The 18,432-nt window shown below is 49.4% G+C and overlaps 1 protein-coding gene across 1 annotated transcript in view; it reads right to left on the bottom strand.

Moving 5' to 3' along the window:
- TNIK (TRAF2 and NCK interacting kinase) overlaps nucleotides 1-18,432 on the bottom strand; it is a 167,361-nt gene that overhangs the window by 80,011 nt on the left and 68,918 nt on the right. The gene's annotated exons all lie outside the window — the stretch shown is intronic.

Raw genomic sequence — 18,432 nt, 5'->3', positions numbered from 1 at the left:
CCTAGCGGAAAAACGCCTGGAAGGGATGGGCAAAACTAAAAGAGCCCTAACTGTTGATGTTGGTCTTAAAACCAACACATCTGCTACCAAGCAAGCCAATTCCCAGCCTCTCCTCCTCTCCTGAGGAATGGATGACCTAACATCATACCAAAATTGCTCCCATCAAATCATTCCCCCCCCTCTCCATTTGAGGGCACGTGCTCTGCTTACAAACCGGGCAGAGTCAGAGGAAAAGATGCTGCTTCTCCAGGAAAACCAGCAGATGCTGATCCCAGCAGGAGAGACGGGAGGCAAAGGGAAGAATCCCTATTCCCCACGTCACTTCTTCCCACGGGAGCAGCCCAGGGCCCCATCACATGCGATACGGCGTGGAGGTCACACAGGGAACAGCAGCTCCTGCCCTCCAGCATTGATAATTAACGCACCAAGGACACAAGGAGGAGCAGAGGCTGAGAGGCAATAAGCTGCAACAAGGCAGAAACAGGGGAAAATACGAGCTTTTCCTAAATTACAAGCTCCTCTGGCCTTGCTGCTCCTCACCAGCGTGCTTGCTGATGAGCTGGGGTTCGTGCCCAGGTTTCCCAGCCCTGGGAATGGGAGATGGTCTTTCACACCATCTCGCCTCCAGCAGGACCCCCAAATTACCAGACACGGGGACCTCTCCCCTGCCCCTCAGCTTTCATCGGCGAGCAAACCCACGCACCGGCTGCAGAGCAAGGCAGCATCATCCTCTCCAAATTTATGACTTCACCAGGAAGCCAATTCACCCACCAGGGCTCCTCGCTCATTTATTAACACAATTTATATGTCCTGAGCAATCGCGTGTTCTAACAACGGAAAAAGAGCTTTATTTTAAAATGTGCAACATAAAAAAAACCAAAACCCAAACCAATAAAGCACAGCCCAGGAGCACCAGGCTGCGGCTGAAGCATCCTCTGGATGGGGCCGTCGGGAAGGACAGGGGCAGGGGGCATCGCTAGACACCATCAATTTAGACAGCGTGATATGCAAAAACAAATCCTCCCCTTCCTAAATTCATCCTTGTTTGCTCAGCCAGGAAGCCCCCACACATACGAACTCTTTAATTAAAGCCAACAGAGCACCAGCAGGGGATACGCTCGGACACAACCATGGCACGCTGCATCTTCCATCGAATGGAGAAGGGAGACGAGGCATTTCAAGCCATGTGTTTGCCAGTTATACCCACCCACACCTGACGTATCACCACCTCATTTTGTATTTTAAGGAAATAAGCCCTCCTGTGGATGCTTCTGCCAAGCTCCAATACCATTCAAGGGAAAAAGGAGCCCTGTGTGTCCACACCATCCTTCTCCCAGGGATCTGCCACCGCCCCATAAACCTCCCCAATATTTACAGATGAAGGTAAGTACTTAATATTGTGTGAACATTTACCAAAACAAAACAAACTGCTTTGAAACATATGTTAATGAAAGCCATAAGGGACACTTAGTCATGCAAGAATCAGGCCAAGCAGAACCAATAAATATTTAGCCTGGGAACTTTAGAACAAAGATTTGCTTTTCATATAGTTTTGTTTGCGGCGATGGATTGTTGAGCTTCATCCCAGCAGGTTTCCACCTCCGTCCATGGAAACCAGCCACTTCCTCACCAGTCAACTGTCCCTTTTAATTTAACACACCTAGTACTCAGCATTGATACTTGCCGTGAAAGTATCATATATAGTTTAGAAAAAACAGTGGATTTTCACCCTACTGCAGGCATTCTTTGTTTTGCAATACAGGTATGGACAGATTGGAGAAAGACACCGAGAACTGGAAGGGATAGATGCAATACAGGAGTAACATTAGCATCTGACCCGTACACATTTAAAGATGTCATGGCAGCAACAAGCCCTTTCCACAGCATTAGCCACCAACCACCTCCTGTGCACTGGCCGTGCAGAAGCAATCACCCATGCCCAAAGGTTGGAAGCAAGACCAGGAGCACCCGTGCCCCTGCAGTATCTCCAAAGAATCCAGCTGGACCAGGCAGTGGGGCCATTTCTGCCAAAGACAAGGTAAGCTGAAGTTGTTAATTAATGAGTGGCAAGCACTAAATTGTTCCAGTGTGAATACTGCACTGCTGTAAGGAAGCTACAAATGGGGACTGGGGTAGCAAAATCAAGAAAAGGACCAGAAAGCCCCTGTTGCAATATGCTTTTACCTCCTGCATGTCCTCCACCCATCAAAAATGTCAACTTTTTCCTTTAAACCATGGCCAGAGCAAGGGCTCCACTACAAAACCCCACAACGACCAAGCCCAACTCCTGCTCCTGGGGTGGCCTCTCTTCCCCCAACAGCAAAGATGTGGGCCAAACCAGGTAAGACTGCAGGTGCCTTCAGTGAAGTTCAACAGAAATCCTCTGCTTTTTCAAAATTCTTCCTTTTTGGTGCTTTGGAGCTGGCCCTGGGGATGCTGAAGCTGCCTGGAGGCAGAGCCTTCAGGAGGACGGGACCCTTCCAGTGTAAGGCAGTCACTTCTGAGCCTTCAGGCCACACCACCACCACCGTTTGTGGTGAAGGAAGCTGGAGGAGAGCAGCAATCACTGCAGCCACCCATGCTCCCCGTGCCCTCCTCGCCTCCTGCCTCCTTAATAACGGATGCCAACAGCCCTTGGCCATCTGTCTGCCCGTGGAACAGGAGCTGATCTGCTCTTTAGCAATCGGTAACATTTTGTCTTCTCGCCTTCTTCAGCTCCTGGCATTGTTCGGGATTTTTCTGCTTGTTGGTGGCGGGTGAGCTGCTTCCAGCTGCTCATACAAAAGAGTGAGAGATTCAAGAGGACCGGCATCCTCCCGAAGCCCACACTGCCATGACATCCCACCACCAGCCCCATCCTGCCGTGGGGCTCAAGCTCCTGCACGCCGTTGCCTTTGCTTTGGACATAAGCATGGGTTTACCCTCCTCTTCCTCCTTGCTCACACAGGGCGGTGTCTGAGCCCCCCAGAAGTTCAAGGAGAGAAAGAAGAAGACGAAGAAGGAGAGGAAGAGAAGTCCAGGAGGCACTTTCACCGCCCCACGTTGGCTGTTCACAGTAAGCACCCCAAAGTTTGAAGGAACACTTGCCAGCATCACCTGGGGTACAGCTCCCGGAGGTCTCACATACACAAATATCTTCCAACATCTCCCTGCTCCTTTCCCCAAAGCAGGATTTGTCTCTGGCTACGTGATGTCCTGGCTGGAACTGCAAGATGTGCTTTCATCTTCATAAATTCCTCACCGTTACAGACGTTGTGATGGCTGCGATGGCGTAAAACAAATAGGAGAAAATCGGAGCTACTAAAGCATTTTGCCCCTCTCCAGATTTGCTGTCAAGGTTCACTTGGGTATAAACCCACATTTTCAGCCTCAAGATTATTCAAGTGTGAACTTCAAAGCTGCCACAGTTTTTAATTAAACATCCATCTGAGCATAAATTCATGCTCCTAATTACTCTCAAAATGCTATATCAACTATCACTAACTCGCTAATGTCAAGTATTAAGACTAATTTCTGCGAATGAGGCAGGCACCACAAGTTTTTCTTCAAAGGTTGTGGTCCTCACACTCCATAAAGCGTAATGGACCGGCACACGATGGGAACATTGGTAAATGCCTTTGAACATCAGTTGATGCACTCCAGCATTATACTTACTAAATAAATAAACCCTGGCCTCAATATCAGCCCTCGTACACAGAAACTGCATACTGTGGCCCAAAATTCAAGCCCGCATTTCAAAGACAGGAAGAAGATGATTGATTGTTGTTTTTTAAAATTTTGCTAGCACAAGCATGGATTTCATCACCTTTGAGCAAAACCTGCAATTTCTGTACCCAGAAGAGTATCCCACCACATTCACTTTACTTCTGCTGTCTGCTCCTCTTTGCTCAGCAAAATACATGACCCACCACCCACTGCAACCAGTGGGACACAACCAGAATTGTCCCTCTTTTGAGAGAGGCAGAGCTCCCATTTCTTCCAGCCGGGAAGAGCACCATCTCCTAAACCTCCCATCCAGGGCACCTAGCCTCCAACCCCCCCTCCCCACATACGTAACCCCCCCATAGCAGGCATTTAATGGACTAACCCTGTTGTAGGTCTGATGCTTTAAAGCAAAACACTCGGAATCCAGCCATTTTGCAATGCAAAATACAAGTCACATAACATGTAAATATTAAATAAGTGGGATCAAGGTGCTCTTGCAAGGCCCTGCAGAAATTTCGACACGAACAGCCTTGCTGGGACCAGACCACCACCACCCCTCACCGCCGAGAAAGTGTAACCCGAGGAACACTCCGTTTCATACAGAAACCTCAATAAACTCCGATGAATAACAAAAAGTCTCATAAAAGTCTGAATATTACCACTTTGGCACGACAGAAGCCTCCCAACTGATTTTTTTTTTTTTTTTTTTTGCCAGGTGAGAAGCCATCAGTTCATTTTTCTACATGAACATACCATTTTCGGTACGTGCTAGCTACCACAAACTCTTTGTCAAGCCCTGCTTCTGCAGACAACACCGTCAAGGTGTTCACTGGTGAGTCTCATCTCCTCCGGACTCCGTTTCTGCATCCAAGACCTTCTGCGGCAGAGCTCTCCTGGGATGAGCCAGAACTTCACGCAGGTGCCTGGTCCAGCTCCTGCCAGCTCCCTGTTTTCCTGTAGTTCGAGGCAATTCAGGGACTCGGTCCAAGATTTTTTTTTTAGCACGAAGGCGCTTTAAGCGCTAACGCACCGAAAACTGCATGCAATTTTTCCTGGGAGAAGGAGCTTTGCCTTCCAACAGGAGCCGTGCATCCAAACCACCATCCTGCAGTAAATTAGACCATTTTACAGCACCCGGTGCGATCTGTTCTCAGCTTTTACAGAGTATAGGCACGTTGATGTACTTTGTTTCCCACTGAAAACAATCTTGAGGGTGTCAACAAAACCCCCTTGCAACTAGTTTAAGGAGCTAAAATACTTATTGATGGAAAACCAGGCTTACCCTAGTGTGAAAATCCAGCAATATCAGAAAGAAGCCGTTTTTATAAATGATGTACTCTAGCTTTGCACTTGGTTTACACATCTCTTCAAACATACCTGAAATAAATCCATGTCTCTGAGAAGATGATTAAAACATCAGATACTCTAAATATCAGGTTGGCATAAGAAAAAGTGAATCCTGTAACAGGATGGGAAAAATGTTTATTTTAACAAAGAGTAAAATATGTCTTTGATTAAAACACAGCGATCATGGGCCAAACTTTATTATTCCTGCCTGCTCTTAACCCCAGCTACTGGCAGGGGGATTTCAAGCCAGTGGGGACTCAGGACAACCCTGGGGACCAGGTCCTCACCCCGGCCAGGCACTCGGCACCACCTCATTGCCTTTGAGCCAAAACCTGCAGCAAAACCTCCGCCCCTTTTGCAGCAGGAGCTTGTGCTGCCCTTTTTGAGACAAATAGCATGATCACAACGGCAGGGAGTTTCCCTCCACCAGCACACCCTTCCAGCTCTCCATCATTTCTTGGGTTCACTATGCGAGAGCCTCAGAGCCACCCCAAGGCACTGAAGGACACAACTGACTCGATGCAATTCCTGTCCACTTGGGGCAAACTCCACTCGCTTCTGGGGCTACCAAAAACACCCTCTGCTCCCCTCAGGCTTCACCACACTCTCTGCCAACAGCATCACCCCATATACACAGCCTCCCAGAAACTCCAGCTCTGTGACACCAGAAATGGAAAAACCTATGGAAAAGATAAAAAGGTGGATCCAGTCACTTGACATCTCATTTGTTGGCCAGGTGATGTTTCCAGAGTTGCTCCTCTGTTCTCCTGAGCTCTCCTGCAGAAAGCTGGTTGCTCGCTTGAGCACATCTCTTTCCCTTGGGGTGCCTTCGGAGAGCAGAAGACCTTCACTGAGCAAGACAAGCCCAAGTTTCACTTGTGGCCAATCCTCCCTCACATCTGTCATCTTTTCCAACATTTTAAGAAGTCAAACCCTGGAAAACATTCAAAAAAACCTCAAAGAGGAACAAAAATAAATAGAGTGGATATTATTTTTTTTTTTTTGGGTTCTCCTCAGCTGGGCATTTTTATTAACACTTCAGTTTGGATTGAACAACCAGAGCTTCCCCTTGGAAAGGCATAAATCCTCTCCCAGCACAGACGTCTCTAATTGCATGGGGCCAAGCTAACGCTCTGTGTTGACCGAACAAAGCCGACCTTTGGACTGAAATACTTCTAATCCTCTGTATCAATCCAAGCTCTGATCGGGGCCGTGCAGCTGGGAGAGCTGCAATTCCATTACTGCAGCTCCACAATGGGTCTGATGTTAAGAAGGCAGGATTATTAGATTAATAAGCTAAATTGTTAAATTAGCATATTATTCATCTCCAGAAACAACACGCACTATAGCATATAGGTGAGGAAGACTACAAACCTATATTCCCTTATATATAAAGGGAAATGCATCCCTTACACCAACGCTTGCGCTTATGCCATCCCCTGTCCTTCTAGTTCAAAAGACACTGGAGACACCAGCCCTTCTCCAGCTCAGGAAGAACTGAGAGGTCTCCCTCTTCCATGGATAAAACCGCCAGTGTAAGAGGTCCTAAATCAGCACCAGAGATCCCAAATCCTTCCAGAAGTTTCTGTGGGCAGTTCCTCCAGATGCGGCTCGCGCTTCTTCGAAGGGAGGGAGCTCCTCACCAAGGGAAAATCACAGGTTAGAAAGCACATCTCCCCTTCTCTGCGGCATTGCCACCATCTAACACCAGCAAACTGGCCATAGGGGGGGAATCGCGGACCTGCTTCACACTTGCACAAAGGACTGAGCACAGAGTTTTATCCAAAAGGGTTTGAAGCCCGAAGTTTTGAAGACCTGCACTTCACGGTCACAGGAAACCTTGTGGCAGACCAGATTTCAAGATGTTGCTGCATCTGGCAGGGCTTTCCCAGGACACAGGAGCCTCCTGAAAGGAGGTCAAAGCCTCAACAGGAGCGGGTCTGGGCTGGAAGGTGAGGGGATGGAGCCCAACAGCATGGAACCGGCAGAGATAGAGATCAACATCAGACAGCAAATACACCAGAAGTGGGTTCAAGGAGCAGCCTATGGAAACCTGTGGCACCAAAGGACTAAGGAGAGATGTTCCTGACAAAAAACAATGTATAAAAAAAAAAAAAAAATAAAAAAAAAAAGGACACACAGTGCCTTTGGAAAACATTCCCAGAGCCGTTCCCACACCGAAGGCACTGGGATTCAAAGGAGCATCAGCAGGATGAAGGAGGAAAGCAATACTGCTGGTTACCCCAGGACCACTTGCCATTTTCCCAGGCTCCCTGGGATATTTGCTCCTCCACGTCCTGCATGCCCAGCGCAGGCAGGTTCGACACGGCAGCTCCCAGCATGGGGACAATCCCCAGGATGCCCTGCCAAAAAGGGTAGGTAGCCCACGGCCTGCAGCCCCCAGGGGCAGGGTGGGCAGTGGCCGGTCCCTGGGGATGCTCCTTTATCACCACCCCCCTCCCCGGCACAGCCCAGTCCCCCTTTGCCCCCGGCTCCTCTGCTTCCCTGCAAAGTGCACATTTTTTTGCAGCTAAAAGAAGGCAGCACAGTCTGTTCCCAATAACATTAGTTCATGACAGCCATGTTATTACCACCCTTTAACACCCCCACTGTGCTTCTGTTTCACATCACTGCCTATTCAAACCCTGCAGAATTCATAACTAAAATTAAATCTCCGTTCCGGAGACCCACAAGGCACCCTTTCACACCGGCCACCTCCCCCAGAGCAGCAGCAGGTCTCTCCATCCAGTGGGAAGCACTGAGACGTGGAGGGAACGGCGCTGCCCACATGTGCTGGGACCACCTGGTCCTCTAAAGGGGGACACATGGCTCTCAAGGGTGGTCCAAGAAAGACATAGCCTCCTCCGATGGGCCAAGCTATTGCACAAGCTGAGACCCTCCTCCAGGGCTGGAGAAGGACTTCTAAAAAAGGTACGTAGTGACAGGACAAGGGGTAATTGCTTCAAACTGAAAGAGGGGAGATTTACATTAGATATTAGGAAGAAATTTTTCACTATGAGGATGGTGAGACGCTGGCCCAGGTTGCCCAGAGAAGCTGCCCCATCCCGGGAGGTGTTCAAGGCCAGGCTGGACGGGGCTTTGAGCAACCTGGTCTGGTGGGAGGTGTCCCTGCCCAGGGCAGGGGGTTGGAACTGGATCATCCATCTTTAAGGTCCCTTCCAACTCTAACCATTCTAAGATTCCGTGATCCTCACTACTGACATATAGCAGGGGACCACCACAAACCTGGCCAGGTCTGGACTGCAGTGGGGAGCTTTCACATCTGCAAAAGACACTGGTTTTGACGTTCAACTCCAAACCCCAGGATGAGCGCACCAGCTCCAGGGCACCCATTCCATCACAGGCGAAGCTGGCTCTAAGCTGGATACAGGAATGGACATCCCAGGGCACTGGGGAGGCTCTCTAAGCCCTTCCCTGTAATTACCAGGGCTGCTCATGGCTTTGGACCATCTGCTTCAGGATGGTAGCGAGCTGCTGTGTCCAGAGCTTCGCAGCAGCTGGGGGCACCAGCGAGGTCTCCACCATGCAATGTGCTTTGGCAGGGCTGCTGCTATCTCCTCTGTATTTGTAGAAAAAAATCAGTCCCTTCAAAACAGATCTCTCCTAACATGGTCCCTGCTGCAGGGCAGGCAGGGCTTAATACCTGCAACCGTGTCCTGCTGCCTGCCATGGCAATTCATCCCAGAACACTGGGCAGATGTAGGTACCCCTCGGTCTCCTCTGGCTTTTGGTACCCCAATTTACCCGTGCCACGCGTTAAACAGCTGCATTTCATCACCTGAAGCTTCCCCTGCTCTTTAATCCGTGCTTCAAAACAGTAACTGTCTTGCAAACCACAGCTGAGTTAAAAAAATGGCCCTTGTGGAAACACCACCACACATGCTGATGGAAATGTGGTTTCTTGAAACACCTCTTCAGTGCCATCTGCTTGACTTCGGCTCGAGCTTCATAGTAGCAAGATCCAATTTTGGAGGTGGCATGTAAAGTGCAAGGTGGTTGTTTCAACCAACAAACAGCCGGGGAGAAGCACCTCCCGTGAACCTGAGTGGCTCAGGGTCCCCTCCGGCAGCGGGGACGGGTGGCACGGGTGGCAGGAGACAGTCACGGGGGGGAGCCAGGTAACACGGAGGCATCCGTTACCTAAAGCTGACCGAGATATTTTTATTTTATATTTTTGTCCCTGTGTAAGGAAAACTGAGTATGAAGGAAAGCCCAAATCTATTCTCAGTGATTTCCCGCCCATCTAATACGGAAAATTTAACCTTACGGCTGTCGATGGTTTTCCGTGAAGGGCTTCCGTGGCATTTCATTGAGTTACCAATGGCATAAAACGACCATGTCCATGTCCAAGCTGACTGAGCAACCCAGCCTGCTCGCCCAGCTCAAGTTTTTCCCATTCCCTCAGTATTTCTCTTCGCTCACAGCACAGTACAGCTGCCTATGCTGCCCCACATCCTTCCCCCCACGGCCCTATGTTTCCCTGCAGACATGATGACCCAGGATGAGCTCCTGGGGTCCCACCTTGGATCTCTCTGGATTTGATAACCAGACACTTCAGCAGCGGTTATCACGGCAGCTAAACAGGGCTCTTGCCGCTTTCACCCCCACCTGCCCCACGTCTCTCAGCTTGCAGAGAGGAGTCTGTGCACACAAAGCTTCTGTGCACCAACCCTAACGCCCCAAATCCAGGAGAAATTTGGGCTGAACTTCTGAGGTCCAGTCCCACTGCTGATAATGGCTGAGCCTGCACAGCAGGAGCCAGGACATTTGCCTGGTTACCTTGAACCAATTTCTCAGCAAGCCATCCTTACAACCCTTCCACCGCCTCCCTCTTTGAGGATCTCCAGCACCTCCAGAGCCTGAGAAGTGATGTGTAGACCTTGGATCAGTTCAGGTCTAACCAACCTTGATTCCTGACCATGTGGTAAGGCTGACTGGCATCTGAGCCAATTCATACATTCAGGCTTCGCACATTCATCAGTCGTAAGCAAGACTCCAAGTCCTTGTCTTGGAGCGGTAGGAGTAACAACAGCAAGCTGATAAAGGTACTTACACGTCATGGAGCTTAGGATAAAATGCCACGGCCACCAGAAGCTTTCACATATATCTCCCGGGGGACTTAGCTCTTGGCATCAGGAAAATGAGCGTAACAATGACATAAGTAACCCCAAATCTAGTGCTCTGGAGGACTGAGGTGCTCCCCTAAGCCCAATGGCTTTGCAACTCGAGATACTGCAGACCCCGTGGGTTGCACGTTTCTATCTATGTCAGCCCAAATATCAATTTTAGACCTCACGTACTTGAAGGCAGATGGGCATCACGCTCCCTTTTATCCAGAGTTGCCTCCAGGGTTTTTGTCTGCCCTGAGCAGCCTTGACAACCCACTGTCCATCCTGTCCTGCTCCAAGTCACTTACTGTCAGCAGTCAATAAACATTTTGCAGTGCCTGTGTTCTACTGATTTCAAAGACCCTGCCGTGCCTAGAGCAATACCATGTGATATACATACTAATTTGGCTCTACAGGGCTACATCAAGACTTTCATGTCACCCACTAATTTAAGCAAGTCAGTTACTGGGTAGCAAAAATTTTAGAACCACTTATTGGAAAAAGGAGCCCGAGAAATGACACGTAGACCCTTTATCCTTCTATTTGCTTTACATATCTCTCGCGTGCACTCGCTGCTTTGTCTGGGATAACGATGGGATTTCTGCCTCTGCTGCCGAGCAGCCCCACCGTGGCTCACCTTCTAAGCCAGCCTCGCAGGTCGGGATCAACAGAGCTGATCAGCAGATTAAACTGCAGTGCTCTTATAGCTCCTCGCTTTCCATGTCTTCCCCCTCTCAAGCAGGAATTTCCTACCCTTGCACTGGCTGGGTAAAGTGGGTTTTTTTTATTAGGAAATAAGGTGGCCAAATCACTGTCTTCCCCAACAAACCGGCAAAATGGACCTCACCACACTCGAGGGCAACGCCGAGCTGCCCTTGCTTGGCAGAGGACCCTCCTCCCAGGACACCCAGTGCTCACTGGTCCTTGTCCTCGAGAAACTGGGGTGCAAGGTCTCCTGTAGGAAAGGAGGGAGCCCTAGAAGACCCCACAAAGCAGCAGATCCCCCGTCCCCCCAGCCTCGCACATCACCCCCATCCATCCTGGCAGCAGAGCCGAGTGGGAGGCTTTTAGCCAGAGACCTGAAAGCAGGGAGGAGGAGGAGGATTTGGGATTAGCAGGGGAAGGTTAAACTGGTACCAGGGATTGCAGGAGAACAATATGGCTCAGGAACGAGTGGGAGGAGGCCAGAAAGGAACAAGTGTCCCTGCTACCTTCAGCACTTGGGGACAGGAGGGTCCAGCCCAGCACGTCGCTATTGGGTGATTAAGGGACTCCAGCCACTGCCCAGCCGTGGTTATCAAGGCAAGAGGGCCATCTAGCCATTAAGGATCCTATTTACAGAGAAATAACACGGACAGACACAGATCGATGCCGTGGAGTTAAAAGGGTCCGTCTGAAGGCTATGGATGTTACTCGCTGTTATTTGCCGAGCGAAACAAAGCAGAGGGGGGAGAGGGGAAGAAAAAGCTCTGAAAGCAGCCCGAAGAGCTGCCTGCAGGCAGGACGCCTGCCGGAACGCGGGCAGCTCGGGGGCTGCCTGTAGCTTTGCAGGGAGAACACGTACGGGCAGTGGGTGACGGCCTTTTATTCCGCTGGATGAAGATCTTAGCGGCAACCTGGAAGGCTGGGCGTGAAACCTCGTCCACAGCTAATCCAAACCTGGCAGGGACTATGCCACGCTGGAGGCACCTCAGGAAGGACCCAAGGCCAGGCGCTGCACCGAACGGCACGACGAACCCGCAATTTCAGCTGGACTAAGAGAAATAAAACCATACGATATTGCTTCATAAGCATCCCTCTGGACCAGCTGCTTCCTGCTCCTACCTGAAGGCAGCTCAGGCCACCTATTCCCCCCCTATCCCTGATGGCCAGGACAACATGCCACCCCACCAGGGCCACACTGCAAGCTTTTAACCCTTTCCCAGCGGCATCAGTGCTGGCTAAAACACTAAAAGCCGTTGAATATGTCACAGGCAGATCCTGAATTGAAAATTCAAGATCTTTCCCAGTGGCGAGAGCCGGCTGCAGGTCAGGACTGCAGTTTGGTTTTTTTGCTGCTTGGTATTCAGGGTCTGGGCATCTGGTAAGGGAGCAGGCAAAGGCAGCACGTGAAAGGAGCAGGGAAAGAACTCCCTGCATTTTTCCAGGGAGGAGGAAAAAAAAAAAAAATAATTAAAGAAAAATTCAAAAATTCCCTAACAACTTGCCTGCTCCTTCAAACCCCCACAGCTGGGGGTAAGTTTTAGTACACTTCACAGGATATATAAATTCCCTTTGTGTTAGAGCCTTGATTAAGTTAATGTTGATTTTTAAGTACGCTGTGGAGCCTTAAACTCCAAGGCAGGAGGGAGGGAGGGAGGGAGGGATGGAGGGAGGAGGGCCGATTTCCCGGGAAGCGGGGCCAAGGCCAAGCCGAGCAGCTGGGCGCTATTCCTGGATCCCCACCAACTGCACTCGACCTTGGGCTGGAGACCGGGCTCTCCGCCTCTCGACTTTGCCCCCCGAGAAAAAAGGGGGTAGAAAGAAAACTGCAGCTACCCCCGTGAAGACGATGCAACGCTTGATGCTGTGTTGCAAAAAAAGCCCCCGAAGCCTTGCCGAGACGTAGAAGCATGTTTGAGAATAAAAGTTGTTCCTCATGCAGCCCTGATTTGCACCTTCAAACAATAGCGCTCTATAAATTCTTAATTATTTTTTTTTTTTCTACAGCAGAGAGCATTGGTTTTCCCAGCAGCCTTACAAATAAAAAGGAAAAAAGAAAAAAAGAGAAAAAGAGCACAATTTCTTTACATTTGTAATTCAAATGCTCCTACACAGCATTTCCACAAGACTGCTTAAAAAGTGCACTGGAAATTGTAATTAAAAGCTGATCTTCTTTACGAGATGACTCAGGCTTCTGCAGGCTTCAGCCCTGGCCTCAGACAGCTCTGCCAGGGGAGCACAGTCTCCTAACGGCACAGGGTGAGCTGCCAGCATTTACCAAAGATTAGGGGAAGGTTTGCTTAAATATGAAGGGCAAAAAAGACAAAATGAAGTTATTATCCCCTAAATTCTGGGTGGCACTGGAGAGGAAAGCCAAAGGGAGGGACCAAAGCCCTCTCTAGTGCTGGAGGAGGTGGCTCGGCGAACAGGGAAACTGCGGTTTTGCTCGTGATTTAAAAAACAGAAGCCTTGTCACAGGGTGAAAGGATTCTGCCAGAGGACCTGGCAAGGGTCATGTTAAAGCCCTCCATGGAAAGGGCCAGCGATCCCAGTGAGGATGCCAGCGCCACGGTGAACACAAGAGAAGGACCGGCTGGTCTCCAGCATCTCCAAAGAAACCACCCAGCAAGGGACCCTGCCTGCAAAAGGGATCAGAAACACCGAGCTGGAGGCAGAGAGGGGTCTGGGAAGGGGTAAATCCAGGGCACCTTTGTTTCCAGGGTCCTCACCCAAACCCAAAGAGACCTCAAGGTCAACTCAAGCCAACTGCAAAAGATGAGAAGAGATGGGAACCACCTCGCAACCCACCAACAAACCACAGCTGAGGACATGGCTCTCCTCTCCAGTTTCTCCATCTTTACAGCAGTCCAAATGCTGCTTTGGATGAATCTCATTTGCTTTCTTTCCTCCACGGCCCTTACCCTCTACCTGACCCTCTCCATGTGAGCCGAGGGGGCTGGCACTGATGAAGATGCGAAGGATCCATCACTCACCTCACGCTTCCTACCACAGAATGTGCTCTACCTGGTCTTCAGGCATTAAACCACCGTGCCAGCTGTAACCAAACTGGCACGCACTTAACAACCAGAACCTGAACTGTGCTGTTAGCCTTTAAAACTGGCATTAAAATACCCATAAAAATAACATAAAACCCACCGACACAGGTGTTTTTCTATATAAATGCCATCATAATTGTAACCTGCCCCTTTGCCTTCAGAGCAGAAAAGGGACTTGTGAGACCGCCTGGCATTTCCACCCCTCCCACTGCTGTAGCTCAGCAGGACACGCTGGCCGCAGGAATACCACCCCGGGATTGAATTTCTAATATTTCCACGGGCATCACATTTCCCTCAGGGAGCTATAAGAAGTGCCTGGCCCATTTTTGTTGTCGCTTCAGTAATGATGTGGTTGAGGAGCCGAGATGAGGCAGAGACGGCGTATCCTGGTGATCTTCATGGTGATGGGTTCTGCAAGAGGTGAACCTCCGCTGGCGACTCCTCAGCAGGCGAGGGCAGCTGGGAGACTCCAAGAGGGTAAAGAAATGCCAGGGCTGCATTTTCTCAGACAGGAGCACCACTGTGAGAAGCAGCAGATGTTTAGAGCAAAGGCACCAGGAAGCTGTGAACTTAAACCTCCAGATGTATCTCTACATCAGGTCATCCTTCTCCCTTTCTCCAGGGTGCACTTGCACAACCTCGGTCCTCCTGAGGGCTGAAAGGTGTTCCTTCCCTCACCTCCCAAAAGAGCAAGCAGATACCTTTGGACAAATAAAAGGCTTATTTTGTCTCACAGAGCTGAGTCCATGCTGAATAGAAATACACATCTTCAACATGCAAACTGCAGCGCAGGGAAATAGGTAGAGGCAGATTTCTGTCACGTTAGAAGAGCTGTGCCCAAAGAGAGTCAGACCCAACCAACCCTCGAGTATCAGACTTGCAAGAGAGAACCCGTGTTCAGGGTAGACGGGTAGAGAAGACCCACGTACCCCTGAAGTCCATCTGTCATTCAGTCAATCATACAAAACAAGAAGATTAGACAGTGGAGAACATGGACAACAAAACAAACCTGACATTATTTTTATTCCCTCCCAATGCCCAACTTGTCTGCATTCAGGTCATCACCCTCAAGAGGCAAGACACCAGGAGGAAAACTTCTCAATTGAGCATTTCCTGATGGAAATCGGGACCACAGCAAACGGGAAGCATTCGTTGAGCAGGGACCAGCCACCCTACCAAGCACTGGGTCTTCTCACTTCTTGCTCAGACTGACAGCTCTCAGGTCAATACCGACTGGATTAACACCACTGCAAAGTTTTGGGCCGCTTTCTGCGTGGGTGATGCAGCAGTGTCCTCACCTGCAGACATTCATGGCACTACCATCACTGTCCCCAAACGAAACGGCTTTCAAAGTCCCCCCAGGAGAGACGTAAGTGCTCCTCATCACTTGGCTTGAGACCCACCAGTTTGGGCTCTAAACCTCCTCCCTCCCTTTCCCACTATTTGGGGATGTAAAAGTTGAATAAGCTAATTCTCAGGAGTGAAACACCAAGGTGTGGAGAGAAAGCTTTTAGCTGGGAGAGAGCGCATCTAGGACAGACATTTCCCCTAATTCAGGCCCTGCTCTCCAGCCCCCTGCTCCTGCCTTTCACCCAGGTGGGCTTGCTGGCCCAGCTTCTTGAGTTGTTACCTGCAACCAAGCTCACTTCCAGAGAGCCCGCAACGCCGTTACAAATCCAACCTGGCTGTTTAATTATGAGTGAGTAATTGTGGTTAATGCTCACAGTGGTGATGTGGCCGAGGAGTGAAGTCACCGGCAACGCCAGCAGCGACTGCACAGGAGATGACTGCAGAAGCCACAAGTCACCGGCGCTGCCATGAGCCTCCAGCACTTTGAACAAAGGAAGAAGATGAGTAATTTCAGACAAAAGAATGAGCCCTCGTCAAAACTTCTGAAACAGAAATCTCTGGACTGGATTAGGTACCTGTGCTATAAGTCTCTATTCTTTTCTTCTTTTTTAAAGCTTTTCACATTGTGTTTCCCTCCTCCAGATTTCCAAATTCCTATCCATCTCTGAAAGAGATGAGCTGAAGTATTCCCTGAAGGCTGCTGTTCCCAGTACCTTTCAGATCAAGAAGAACCAGAGATTTCAATAAATCTAGTCCCTGTTCGCCCCACGTGCATCCCCTAAAATTTCTGTTGCAATATCTTTCCTTGTCTCCGTGGGATCTCAAAGCATTAATGTGATAGACCAGAAAGAAATGGGACTCAGCAAATAAAACCTACCCTGAAGATAAATGGCAATACAGAGGGGATAAACCACCTCCGTGTAGATGTAGAGTCACCTGAAGACATCAGTCGCCACTAAGTTGACCTGAACGATGGCCAAGTCAGGCTGTTCCCTGCAGGACAGGAGTTGGGCTTTATGGTCGTGGAGGATAGCTGTTAAGAATAAGAGATTTTCAGCAGGACTAGCAGACTGGGAAAAGCTCCTTTACACCTGCTCAGGAAATGCCATCTGTAGCAGCCTCTTAACATGCCCTGAAACGATGGTCCCGTCCCTCCTGAAACGGCTTATGCTGATGATAACTGAAAGTCATCCTCAAGTCCTCTCTTAAATGCTGATGGGCAAAGAGTCTCTTAAAAGCACCCTCAAAACCTGCCTCACCAAACCCAGCAGTAACGCACAGCGTTGTGATTTAATGTAAATGTGACCCAGTTCTGCTAAAAAATAAGTCAGAAAGAGGAAGTGAGAAACACCTGATGTGACAAGAGGAAAGAGGATCTTGGTCTCTCCCCTGAAACTCCTGGAGAGCTTGAAAACACTTTGAGGAAATCCGAAATCATTTCTCCTTCCGAAAACTCAAACAGGTCAAAAATACAGCTGTCCTTCCAAACACAAGCACCCTGTTCTCCTGAACAATTTAATGCAAATTGGATTAACCAGCCCCTGCTCTTCTGTTCTGAGCTGAGAGCTGCTTGAAATGCAAACATTGACTTAGAAATGTAAAGGGAAAAAAAAAAAAAATCTTCTGATGTACAGCAAACCTGGTCCTGGGTCAAGAGGCTGCCAATTTGGTAAATCACTATTAAACAATTTGACTGAATAAACTAGATTTCCAGGAGTCGGGCTGGGTCCTTGCCCTCCCCACGCAGTAGCTCGTGGCTTCCCAGCTCACGTGCCACCTGGAAACGCTCCGCCATGCTGGGGACAAGTGCCAGGAGGGATGGGGCGGGAGGATGCCAACACCTCTCGCTCTGCAAACGCTGAGGTCAGGAGGAAGGAAAACCAAAGTGAAACAAAGCCGAGCAGAGCAGGCGGCAGGAAGAGCTGTCATTTCTCCCCCTCTTCCCCCAAACCCATTATTTACAGTAAAGTATAAAACCAAGCGTCCCTAAAAATACAAGTTCGGGCTTCCTGTGGCATTGTCTGACAGCTGCTGGTCTCCATCTTTTGACGCCCCGTGAGACCTCGCTGCCTTCCTCCTCTCTCCCCTTTATTTTCTTTCTTTCCATTTTCCTCCCCTTCTTGCACCCAGCTTTCCCCTATTTCCTCATCCACTGCAGTCCTGGTAAGGATGGTGGGGTATCCATCCGATACCAGGTATCCACCTGGTAAGGCATCCATCCAATAAGGATACAGAGGACTTGGTCAAAGCCACCCATACTTCTCTGGTCGTGGCATCATAAAATCTGGACACATCATAAATTAAAGCCGAAAGCACCTAATAGCATGCAGAATAAAACAAGCGACTCAGAAAAGCAACAGTACACCTGTTTTAGTTAGTGACAAACGAACAAATGGCAATTTCAAGGCTTCAAAGTTACCCTGCCTTGTAGAAGAACAGACACGCTTTTAAGAAAGGGCAAAAAGCTGGGCTGAGAGTATTTTCTATTTATGCAATTACTGTTGTAGGACCTGGCCGTGCTGCCACACCAGTATTAAGCAATTCCTCCCTCTAAGCCATATATGCAAATATAAAGATTTAAAGGTTGTCTCCGCACCCTTGTGGTTTGTTTCTTTTTTTTTAAAAAAAGGTTAGTTAAGCATTGCTGCCATCTCTTAAGCCAGATCATTATATGCACGTGGGTATCTGCCATGCAAGGTCACGGTTCTCCCACCTTTTCTAAACCACCGAGCCTGACCCAGCATTTGAGACTGAAGATTGATTTCCAGCAAGAATTACAATCATTCCAGGACTTCTGTGACATATGGAGGAAGATCTCATGCCACCCTTCAACCTAACACCTTGCCTTCTCACCCCTGTTACAGGACAGAGTCCCCACAGTCTTGTACCAGCCACATGTCTACTGAAAGCTCTTGTGTTGCTCCTCAGGGTGAAGACTCCCCAAAACACACATCAAGACTTCATATGGTCCAACGTGGAGAGACCCAGGAGGCTCAGCTTGGAGGGTCTCCCACTCAGAGGGTGTCACCTCTTCTCTGGTGGGGACGAGGGCAGAGGGGCTTACAAACGAAGCACCTTCCAGGGTGCTGTAAGACACTAGTTCTTCCTATTGACCCCTAAAAGCAAAGCTTTGCTCAACACGG

Source organism: Numenius arquata, chromosome 9 (genome assembly GCF_964106895.1).
Source record: "Numenius arquata chromosome 9, bNumArq3.hap1.1, whole genome shotgun sequence".
Lineage (NCBI taxonomy): Eukaryota > Metazoa > Chordata > Aves > Charadriiformes > Scolopacidae > Numenius > Numenius arquata.
This window is presented reverse-complemented; position numbering and strand designations above follow the sequence as displayed.